The sequence below is a fragment of the Melospiza georgiana genome, chromosome 6, assembly GCF_028018845.1.
Source record: "Melospiza georgiana isolate bMelGeo1 chromosome 6, bMelGeo1.pri, whole genome shotgun sequence".
NCBI classification, from domain to species: Eukaryota; Metazoa; Chordata; class Aves; order Passeriformes; family Passerellidae; genus Melospiza; species Melospiza georgiana.
In genome coordinates, this window is record NC_080435.1 from 62,727,526 (window position 1) to 62,738,256 (window position 10,731).

Below are 10,731 nucleotides of genomic sequence, written 5' to 3' on the forward strand. Positions count from 1 at the left end.
CCCGAGGCTGGAAAAGCTGAGGAAAGCAGTCCCACTCCTGCTGGGAATCCTCCTGGGGGAGATCTTGGGGCTCCTTCCCTTCTCCCAGGTGGATCCCGAACTCGTGGAGCAGGAATTGATGAGCTTTCAGCCTGATCCTCCCCGTCTGCTATTCCTGAATTCCTGCAGGGATCCAGCTCCACCCGGGGTGCTTTGGAGGCTGCAGGTCGTGCTTGGGGTGGTGCTGATTGTAGGGCTTGGGGTGATGATGATTTTAGGGCTGTCCAGCATTCCAGAGGCACGCTGAGGGGAAGGGACAAGCCCAACCATGGAAAGGAAGAAACCCCCAGAGGGTGGAAGCAGGGCCAGGCAGCCTGAGAGGATACAGGAAATTTATCCAAGCACACAGGAATTGGGAAGGATAAAGCCCTGAGGGAATTAAATGTGGCCAGGGCCATCAAGGGAGACAAAAATGCTTCTAAAGTACCAAAATCCCAGAATCACTGGGTTGGGAGAGACCTTTGAGATCATGGAGTCCAACCCAGCCCCAACAGCCCAACTCAGCCCTGGCACCCAGTGCCACATCCAGGCTTTGTTAAACACACCCAGGGATGGGCACTGCACCACCGCCCTGGGCAGAACATTCCAGAACTTTGTCACCCTTTCTGTAAAAAACTTTTCCCTGATATCCAGCCTGTATTTCCCTTGGCACAGCTCAGGCTGTGTGCTCTGGTTCTGTCAGTGCCTGCAGAAAGAGCCCAGCCCCAGCTGGGCACAGGCACCTTTCAGGGGCTGTGCAGAGTGATGGGGGCACCCCTGAGCCTCCTTTTCTCCAGGCTGAGCACCCCCAGCTCCCTCAGGGGTTCCTCACAGGGTTTGTGTTCCCTCTCCAGCCCCGTTGTCCCCTCTGGATGTGCTCAGTGTCCCAAGGTCCTTCCCAAGCTGAGGGGCCAGAGCTGGGCACAGCACCCGAGGTGTGACCTCAGCACTGAGTCCTGTCCTGGAGCAGAGCAAGGGCTGGAGCCAGACTGGAGAGCTGGGAATGTTCTCCTGGAGAGGAGAAGGCTCCTGGGAGAGCTCAGAGCCCCTGGCAGGGCCTGAAGGGGCTCCAGGAGAGCTGCAGAGGGACTGGGGACAAGGGATGGAGGGACAGGAGCCAGGGAATGGCTCCCAGTGCCAGAGGGCAGTGCGGCATTCCCGCTCCAGGAACCGCAGCTAGATGGCACCGTCAGCCTGCCATTCCTTCTCCTTGCTGTGTCCCTGAATCCCAGCGTGCAGGAATCTGTCCCATGGATTCCCTGTCCTTGCTTTCCTTTGAAAAATCCCAATATTTTGTGTCCTTGCTGCTGGACAGAAGGACTGGGGCAGAGCCGAGCTCTCCTTGCTCCTGCTTGAGTCTGTGTGAGACTGGAAGCAAAATTCCAGTTGCTTTCCTTTCCCTCTCTTTTCCTTTCCCTCTCTTTTCCTTTCCCCTTTCCTTTCCCCTTTCCTTTCCCCTTTCCTTTCCCCTTTCCTTTCCCCTTTCCTTTCCCCTTTCCTTTCCCCTTTCCTTTCCCCTTTCCTTTCCCCTTTCCTTTCCCCTTTTCCTATCCCCTTTCCTTTCCCCTTTCCTTTCTTTTCCCTCATGCTCTGCTCCTGCACATTCTGTCATTTTGGGGAAAAAGTTGAAAATCCCACCCAAAGGAGGCAGGTGCTCTTTATCCCTGCTCAGATTATCCCTGATTTCCTCCTTCTTCTTCACCAGCCCCTGCTGAGCTCTCCTCATCCTCACTGGGACCATGAATATTCCTGACCTGGGGCCTTTTATCCATAAATTCATTTTAGGAGAGTCAAACTCACTTGGGGACCTTTGGGTGTCACTTTGTGGGGCCAAAAGCTGTGCTGAGCTTGAGGGAAGCGTCTCCTGCATCCAGCACCAGAGACTTGGAAAAATCCCATGGATTTGGGGTAACTCCCATGGATTTGGGGTGACTCCCATGGATTTGGGTAAATCCCATGGATTTCTCCCTGCTGATTCCCAGCACCAGGCTGGAACTGCAGTGATGCTCACATATCCAAAACTCCCACTTTATATAATCTGATTTATTCCTTTAGCACAGTTCTCTGCTAAACTTTCCCCATCCCAGTGCTGGGTTTGGCACCTGCTGAGCAGAAGAATTTTCCAGGAAAAATTTCCCCATGGAAAAGGTGCTCAGGCCTTGGAATTGGCTGCCCAGGAAGGTTTGGAATCCCCATCCCTGGAGGTGCCCAAGGAATTCCTGGATGTGGCACTCAGAGCTCTGGGCTGGGGACAAGGTGGGGATCGGGCACAGCTGGGACTGGATGATCCCAAAGATTTTTTTCCAACTCGATGATTCCATGATCCTGCTCCAAGTTTTTAACAATCTGGTGGGATAAACAGCCAGGAAAATCCAGGCAGATGGGATCAGGCTGAAGTGCTTCTAAATAAAACATCCCCAAGGGCTGGCAGGAGGCACCAGTGGCTCCAATTCACGCCTCTTGTTGGGAGTGTGTTCCTTGCAGACAATGTTTATTTATGGCATGGAAAAATCTATTTCCATCCAAACATTTCCATAACTGAATATTTATGCCAACAGCCACTGAATGCTCCTTGACTAAAGTGAAAAAGTATTTATTCAGTTAGAAATGTTTACTTGTTTAGTGGTAAAACTGCTTTAAACAAACTTAAAAATCAAATTGGTGGCTTCCCCTTTTGCAGGATTCCCGTGGTTTTCCAGGCCTCAGCATTGGATAATGGTGGAATTATCATTCCAGCTCGAGGAGCCTCTGTGTATTTATACCTTTAATCTCAGAGAAAGTTGGTTTGGGTGGGATAATGGGAAGGAATTCCTGGCTGGAAGGGTGGGGAGGGGCTGGGATGGAATTCCCAGAGCAGCCATGGCTGCCCCTGGATCCTTGGAAGTGTCCAAGGCCAGGTTGGAGCAGCCTGGGACAGTGGGAGGTGTCCCTGCCATGGCAGGGGTGGGATTAAATGGTATTTAAGGTCCCTTCCAACCCAACCCATTCTGGGGTGAGCAGGCAGTGCTGGAGTCCCCATCCCTGGAGGGATTTAAGTCCCTGTGGATGTGGCACCTGGGGACACAGAGCAGGGTGGCCTTTGTCACAGACATCTTCTATGAAAAATCCTTTCCTTAGGATTTTTCCTCCTGAGAAGCTGGAGGCCTCAGGAACAAAATATAAACATTGATTATCTGCTGCTGTGGAATGCAACAGGTGCATCTGAGATTGGTCTCATGGGGTTGTTTCTGATTAATGGCCAATCACAGCCAGCTGGCTCGGACAGAGAGTCTGAGCCACAAGCCTTTGTCATCATTCTTTCTTTTTCTATTCCTTGCCAGCCTTCTGATGAAATCCTTTCTTCTATTCTTTTAGTATAGTTTTAATGTAATATATCTCATAAAATAATAAATCAGCCTTCTGAAACACGGAGTCAGATCCTCGTCTCTTCCCTCATCCTCAGACTCCTGTGAACACCAGCACAGGCCTTGGCACTGCTGGGGATGGTTGGACCCCATCTTAGTTTCCCCCTGCCCTGGGCAGCTTTTCCACGGATAAAAGCCATCCTTTCCACGGATAAAAGTTCCCAAAATCCACCCTGAGCTGCCTCGGCCCACCCTGAGGCCGTTCCCTCTGCTCCTGTCCCTGTTCTCTGGAAACAGAGCTCAAATTCTCCTGGCTGTCCCCTCCTGTTGGGATCTCTGAGAGGCTGAAGCTGCCCCTCCTCTCCCTCAGAGCAGCTCCAGCTTCATCCCACAGCCCTGCTCAGCTGCTCCCTCTGGGTTTCTCCAGCACTGGGCTCAGGAAAGTTTAGCAAAGGACTGTGCTACAGGAATGAATCAAATTATAAACTGGGAATTTGGGATGTGTGGGATTGGGATATCTCGTTTTCTTCCAGCGTGAGATTGGAAGAGGTTTCTCAGCCTCTCAAAGTTGATATTTTTGGGAATGAAGGGCCCTTGGTGCTCTCCTGGCAGCTCCTGCTTGTGCTGGTGAATGAATCCAGCTCCAGATGCACTGCTGGGGTTTGCAGGTGAGCTCTGTGAGGGGAAATCCACGCCAAAACCTGGATTTCTTGGATTTCATCCCATGAAAAGCTGGAATCCTGCCCCTGCTTAAAGCTTCCTGCTTTGCAGAGGGGATTTTGCTTATCCAGTAGCATCTCCTTGCTCCTCTCCATCCTCTTCCTCTTGTAGTGGCTCTGCAGAGCTGGGATTCCCTTGGGAAATGAGAAGATTTCAGCTGGGATCTCACCTGTGCTGCAGGAATCCCCCCCCTAAACAAGCACCTGGTACCCTCTCACACCTGCAGGACCTTCTGATGGATTAATTACATTTTGCTCAGGATTATTTATTTAAATTTTTTTAGCTTTTTTTTTTTTGTGTTTTTTTTTTTGGTTTTTTTTTTTTGTTTTCTTTTTTTTTGTTTAACTGATTTTTTCTTGGAGCTCTGAGAGCACTAAGGATATTTTACTGAGTGTGTGCAGGCATCATTCATCACAGCTTTGAGGGTGGTAAACACCATCCAAACCCCAGAAAATAAATTCTCTGTGGCTTGGGAGAGCAGAAATCCCTCTGGAATTCTGTCCTGAGTTTATGGCTCTGTGTCTGGAGCACCAGGAGCTGTAAAACTGCTGTGATTCCTCGGGTTTGACACAAAATCCGTGCCCAGCTCTGTCATCCCCTGCTGGAATTGTGCTCCTGATGGATTTTGGGTGGATTTTTGGGTTTTTGGGGTTGTTTGTGTTGGATTTAAGTTGTTGGAATGGGGAGGGGCTGGCACAGAATTCCCCATCCCTAAAACCGTCCAAGGCCAGCTTGGAGCAGCCTGGGATAGGGGAGGTGTCCCTGCCATGGCAAAGGTGGGATGAAATTGGATTTAAAGGGATTTAAAATCCCCTCCAGCCCCAGCCAGTCTGGAATCCCCTGATTCCATTCTGCCCCAGAGCTCCTTGCTGCCCCCACACCTACCCTGATGTGCATTTGGAATTAAATATTTACAAATTTCCAATTTATCTCTTTGCAACTGAGGGGAAAAAAACCACATTTTTAAGGGATTATTTTTAAGGGATTTTTTTTTTTTGTTTGCAGTGGGGTTGTCCCAAAATAACTGGCCCAAAAGTAGTGGGAAGGGTGGTGAAAAGGAGGGAGTGATGCCTCCCTTCCCAAAGGGCCTGCTCAGAGTGTGAATACACAAAAAACACAAAACACGCCAAAAAATTCCCTTTTCTGGCTGAGAACTGATCAAAGTCTGGCTGAAAACTCAGTTTTTGGGGTGAGGAGTGAAGAACTGACAACCAAACTTTGAATCTGTGATTACAGAGCAGCAGGCTTAGCTCATCCCTGCCCGTGCCAGGTTTGCAAAGAGACTTCAAGGAGATGGTGGGAGACTCCCAGCTTGGAGATTTTGGGGGGCTGCGGGTCCCAAAGCCCCACAGAGCATCTGCAGCGTGGCCAAACCGGGATCCCCTTTCCCCAAACCCCAACCTGGGGGTGGGGAACCCAAAATCTAAACCCCAAATCTCTTCCAGAAAAGGGAATAAAACCCCCCAAAATTAAAAGAACCACAATTCCCTGGGTATTTCTCCCATCCCCACCCATAATTTCCTGGCTGATTTCTCCCCCAGGGCTGAGTGGATGGGCTGGGAATGGGATGGGAAGGACTCTGAGCATCAAGAAGGGATTAAAAGGGCTGGTTTGGGGCTCTGGAATGGGATTTTGAGGGCATGAACAGTCAGTTCACTGAGGGAACTTTTATCAGATAAATAGGTGAGCACACATCCAGGTGTGTGTTTTTCCTCCTAACCACATTCCAAGGATGGGCAAAATCTCAGGAAATGAACCCTGAGGTGACTTTCTTTGCTCCCAGCCTGGACAGAGCTGTCCAAAGTGTCCCGCCATCATCAGATAACTTAAATTCCTTTATAATAAATCCGAATTCCAGGGTTATTTTGGGCTTTGATGAGTGGATTTTCCTCTCTGCAGAGGCAGAGCAAACCCAGTAAATAAAAGTCCGTGGCAGCAGGAGCTGGATGGCTGCAACTGGAAAGGTCTTGGAGCGTCTGGAGGGAAGGGAATGGATTGATTTATGATTTTAACAAGCCTGGCTGGGCAGGGAGTCGTGCCTAGATGGTTTTAAAGGCAGGAGGAGATATTAATCAAAATTAAAGCTGCTCTAAGCCGCTCTCCGAGCCACTGGGCTGGGTCGTGCCTAATTAATTCCAGGCCTAAAGCAGGACCAGGGAAAGGACAGGCTGGAGGGAGGGGCTGGGGCTGGGCAGAGGCTGGAACAAGGGGGTGATGAGGAATAAATTGCTGGGATCACTCGGGGGGGATAAATGACTGGGATCACTGTGCTCCCCCGCCCTGGGATCAGTGGGATGATGGATGGGGACATGGCACGGGGAGCATCAGTGACATTTCTGGAGCTGCAGCTGCAATCCTGCCCTGCCAAAGGTCAGCTGGGCTTGGATTGGGAAATGCAGCTCTGGAAAATTCACAGAATTCACAGAATCACTGGGTTGGGAGAGACCTTTGAGATCACAGAGTCCAACCCAGCCCCAACAGCTCAGCTCAGCCCTGGCACCCAGTGCCACATCCAGGCTTTGTTAAACACACCCAGGGATGGGGACTGCACCACCTCTCCGGGCAATTCCAGACAATTCCAGAACTTTATCACTCTTTCTGTGAAAAACCATGAAAAAATTATGGTTTTGGGCACAAGTCTGGCTTTTCAGCCTGGATTGAGCTGTAAAAGCCCTGCTGCCTCACCTCATTCCTCCTTCCCCATTCTTCATTCCTCATTCAGGATTTGTCATTCTGAGGGAAAGAATACTGTACTAAACAATACTAAATACAGAAAGGGTTCTTACAGAAGGCTGAAAAGATAATAATGAAAAACTTGTGACTCTCTCCAGAGCCTTGACACAGCTGGCTAACACACCCTTGGCATCCTTGGTTATCCACTAAGGCTGGCTCAGCAATTCTTTTCTTCTATATCAAAATTTGCTTCAATTTCTATTCCTTCTTTAGATTCTACATTCAAAAATCTTCCTGCCAAGCACAGATATCTGTCACACTTTCTTGTCAAACTTTCCTCCTTCCCAACACCCTCCCACTGTCCCAGGTGGCTCCAAGCCCCATTCCCTGCTCTCCTGTGTGTAAAATCCCAGCTTTTCCTGCTTGTGAGGTTTATCCATCCCTCTCCAGCTGCTCCAGAGAGCAGCAGGAACACCTGGATGAGCCCAGCCCACAGTTGTGCCACAGGAAGGGTTTAAATGCTGATTTCCCTTCTTGTAGGACCAGCTGCTTATCTCTCCTTATTTCAGCATTTCCTTGGATTGCAGCCATTTCATCCAAACTCCCTCTTGCTGCTGCTGGAGCAGGAATATCCAACAATTTGCTGGGAAATAGCTCTGCCCTGAAAAGTTCCAGCTCAGCAGACAGGTGGGGAATTGTTGGGATTGTTCAGGGCTGGTTTTGATGCTTTGGCACCGTTTCAATGGATTTAATTCACCCACCACAGCAGAAAGAGAGTTTGTTCCTTTATTTCTCTCTTTTAAAATCCAATATTTAAATGCCCTTTTCTCCCCAGACACGAATTTACTCACAAAATGCTTGTTCTGTTCCCAGAATTTAAAACATTTTATTAGAAGGATCCGCAGAGTGAGGGATGGATGCTACGTCCAGGGATGGGAAGGGTGGTGGGAATAAATCAGGATGTCATGGCTTGGCATAAATAATGTGGAGTGAAGGGTGGAGAAAGTGTGGCTGGGGCTGGGATAAAGTCAATTTTCTCCCCAAAGCTGGTGTGAGGATCTCAGTTTGTAGGAAAGGGGGGATGACAGGGTGTCCTCACACATGGACACTGTGAGGAGTTTTTATCTTCTTTTTGCCAGGGATTAAATGTACAACATGGTATTTCTTATTTGGACTTAGATGTTTATTTGTTTTTATCTATGTTACAGTCTCACAAACCCTGAGTTCCACAGCACTTCATTTCAATAAACTAAAAAACGGAGCTGAATTTTTTTCTACAAGGCTTTTAAAGGATAAGCTGTCCAATTAAGAAATTACATTTAAATTATTTTCACTTTTAACCCAATAACCAACCACCCATGGCTGCAATGGGGACTTTTTATCCAATTACACAAAACCACCCAAACCCACGGAGAAGAAGGTGAAGAAGAAGGAGCAGCCTCACCCTAAAACCTCCATCTTGTTTTATATATATTGCTATTCTAAAACCCCAAACTGAGTTTTCCACCCTGTGATATCACACAATTCTGTTCAAACTCCCCACCCACAATCCCAGTTCTGTCATTCCATTCTGGAAACTTCTCCACAGCCCTCAGGTCAGTGCAGTGTTCTCCTGGGGTCAGAGCCTGGCAGCACAGAAAGCCCAAAATTCTCAGCAATTCCCAGGGTCCCAACATTATTTAGGTTTTCCTTTCCCTATTAAAGTATCTTCACCTCCCACTTTTCCTGTTCCTGATTTTCTCCCCCATCCCATGGGATGAAAATTGTTACCATCACATTTTCTGTAAAAATCCCTTTGCCCAGGATTCTTCTCCTGGGAAGCTGAGAAGCCTCAGAGAAAAATGAAAGCAATAATTATCAGATTTGCTTCTCCTGTGTTGTGCTCACATGTGGAATGTGGTTGGAGATTGTTTCCCCACAGGCGATTGTTCCATTGGATTCATGTGAATTGTTTTGACTCTTTGGCCAATCAATGCCAAGCTGTGTTGGGGCTCTGGAAAGAGCCAGGAGTTTTCATCATTATCTTTTTAGCTTTTTGTAAGTATCCATTCTGTATTCTTTAGTATAGTTTAGTTATCAGAACCCAGGAAATTCCTCTGGCTGCCCTGGAGGACTCAAACCCTGCCCGGGGGGCTCAGAGACCCTGGCACAGAGCCCAGACCCCTGTGCCTTTGATCTTGACCCATGGAGCAAATCACCAACCTTATATGAAGAATTACATGTCAAGAAAGTTTAGGTAGAATAATAGTTAGTTTGTCACAGGGTGAAAAATAGATTTTTGGGGTTTTTAGAATGGGGGTTCAGGGTCCCAAGATGGAGGAATCTGGACGTGTCCAGCCTTTCTCCTTCTTCTTCTTGGCCTCCATCTTCTGGGTGATGGTGGCACTTTTGGATTGGTTTAAGGTAGAAGCTCACTGTCTAACATAGGTGACAGGTATTGGGAAGTTATGGTGAATAATGTACCCATAGTTTTTAGTATAAAAAGCCAACACCACCCCAAGGAGAGGCAGTGTGCCTCAACCCGACCTGCTGGACAGACCTCAGCGGGTCAGAGAAAAAAAATTATAGGTAAGAAACAATAAAAAACCTTGAGAACAAAAATAGAAGAGTTCTGACTCCTTCTTTGACTGCCGGGCTGGGGAAAAGAGACTTGTACACATCTCAGAGTCATTGTGAGCAGCAGAAGTCTCGAGAGAATATAATATAATATAATATAATATAATATAATATAATATAATATAATATAATATAATATAATATAATATAATATAATATAATATAATATAATATAATATAATATAATATAATATAATATAATATAATATATCATAAAATAAAATAAAATTATAAAAAATAAAATAAAATAAAATAATAAAATAAATAAGCCTTCCGATAACATGGAGTCAGATTCATCATTTCCTTCCTGCCATGGGGAACCCCACAAATAGAACAGCAAACCCCGCTGGGTTTGGCACCTCTGGATGCTGAACCCCTCTGGCTGGGGTTTGGGAGGCAGGGCCCATGGAAATGGCAGCAGGAAATGGGGAATGCTCCTGCTCAAGGGTTCTTTGGTGGTGTTGTCCTTGTTGGTGACCAAGGGATGGGATTGTTTTAAAGTTAAGAATGATTTATTACTTAGATAAACATTGTTCTCAGAGATGGTGAGATTTTAGAGGAGGATTTGGTTGTAGTTTAGGGATATCAGGGATCAGTAGATGGAGCTCTCTGTTCACACTTCCCGGGATCTCCACCCCGGCGGGATGTGACTCCCGGCCTCTGGAAAGGTCCCGGGTCCTGGGAGCGTTTCATTCCCAAGGATTCCCTCTTGGAATGGCATTTAAGGAATAATCCACACTGGAGGGAGTTTTCTCCCACTGGATAAAGTTCCAGAACGGATCCCAAGAAAAGCTGCAGAGGATTTTAACGAGTTGAAGAAACTTTTCCAGGAGATGCTGAGCCCTCCCTGCTGCTGGATCCCTGTGGTTTGGAGCTGCACCTGGATTTTTCAGGGATGAGTGAGGGGCTGGAGCTTCCCATGGAAAGGTTTCCTGTGGAAATTCAAGGTTTTTCCTTGGCTTTTCCTGCTCCCAGCACAGGGAGGACGTGGAGCTGATGGAGCAGCAGGATCTGAGGGATGGAACAGCTCTGCTGGGAGGAAAGGCTGGGGAAGTTGGGAATGATCACCTGGAGAGAAGTGTTGGAATGGGCTGAAGGAGCTCCAGGAAAGATGGGGAGAGAGGATTTGCAGGGATGGAGGGACAGGACAAGGAGGAATGCATTCAAACTGACAGAGAACAGGTTTAGATGGGATATTGGGAAAGAATTCCTCCCTGAGAGGGTGGGGAGGCCCTGGAATGGAATTTCCAGATTTGCTGTGGCTGCCCCTGGATCCCTGGAAGTGTCCAAGGCCAGGCTGGACAGGGCTTGGATCAACCTGGGACAGAGGGAGGTGGAACTGGCTGAGCTTTAAGGCCCC